Source organism: Cebus imitator, unplaced genomic scaffold (assembly GCF_001604975.1).
Source record: "Cebus imitator isolate Cc_AM_T3 unplaced genomic scaffold, Cebus_imitator-1.0 Scaffold216, whole genome shotgun sequence".
Classification (NCBI taxonomy): Eukaryota; Metazoa; Chordata; class Mammalia; order Primates; family Cebidae; genus Cebus; species Cebus imitator.
This window is the reverse complement of record NW_016107531.1, coordinates 3,643,835-3,645,063: the sequence shown is the minus strand read 5'-3', so window position 1 is coordinate 3,645,063 and position 1,229 is coordinate 3,643,835. Positions and strand designations below refer to the sequence as shown.

General features: G+C 39.1%; 1 long non-coding RNA gene across 1 annotated transcript in view; it reads right to left on the bottom strand.

Moving 5' to 3' along the window:
- Window positions 1–39: 39 nt before the first annotated feature.
- LOC108318242 overlaps window positions 40–1,229 on the bottom strand; it is a 27,333-nt gene continuing 26,143 nt past the window's right edge. Inside the window, exon 3 of the long non-coding RNA XR_001831073.2 lies at window positions 40–725. This is a non-coding gene — a long non-coding RNA (uncharacterized LOC108318242). The remainder of the gene's footprint in view (window positions 726–1,229) is intronic.

Genomic DNA, 1,229 nt, shown 5'->3' with positions numbered 1-1,229 from the left:
AAACTCCATCTCAAAAAAAAAAAAAAAAAGAAAGTGATTTACAAAGAGGATGCTGCCTTCCACGGTCACACATGTGGTCTGAATCACCCAAAGTCACTGCTTATTAACATGCACACAACCTTCTAAACTAGAAGTACATAAGAATGGAGTTATCTAGGCAGAAATATTATTGTCCAATATTTGATTTCTTGTTTTGTAATGCTCTTTAGTAAAAAAATAAATAAATATGTAAAATGAAAGTGAAATAACAATCTATAAAGGAAGAGAACATACAATCCATTTTTCTTCTCTTATAAAACTAACAGTGCTCCTAAAGGTAAAAACATATCTTTTTCTTACAGTTGAAGCAGTTCGACATATAGTATGATCTCTACTCTAAACTCTGGCAAAAATGGAATACCAATCCAGTTATCCACTGCCATATAACTTAGTGACTTAAAACAATCTTTCATTGTGCTCATGAATCTGCAATTCGGGTAGAGTTTGTTAGGAACAACTCATCTCTGCTCTACATATAAACACTACGTAAGCACCCATTAGGGCACTGTGACGGGGATCTGAAGGATTAGGATCTGCTTTTAGGACAGCTCACTCACATGGCTAGGAAGTTGATCCTGGATGTCAGCTGGGAGCTCAGCTAGGCTGAGAGTCAGGAGCTTCTCTCTTACACAGGCCACTCCTAGTTGCTTGGGCTCCTCGCATAGTAACTAGTTCCAAAAGTGATTCTCAAGAGAGAAAGTTAGAAGCGCGTGGCATTTTTACAAACTAGCCCTAAACGCGACGTGTTATTTGAACCATGCTCAACTGGTAGAGGCATTTACAAGTCTGCTCTGGTTAAGAAATTGAGACACAGACCTCATCACTAGATGGGAGGACTGTGAAGATGACGTTGTAGGTAGAACACGTGAAATGAAAGGTGTTATTGTAGACATATTTGGGATAAACAATCTGTCATACCAATAAAATGGTTGTATGTCAAAATACACCTAAGTTGACTTTTTGCTAACAGTGTTTATTGGTTTCATTAAGTAGAGTTTTCCTGTAAAAGGTAAGGAATAAAGAGATTAAAGACAGTAACCTGCCGAGCGCAGTGGCTCACGCCTACAATCCCAGCACTTTGGGAGGCCGAGGCGGGTGGATCACGAGGTCAAGAGATTAAGACCATTCTGGTCAACATGGTAAAACCCCGTCTCTACTAAAAATACAAAAAATTAGCTGGGCATGGTGGG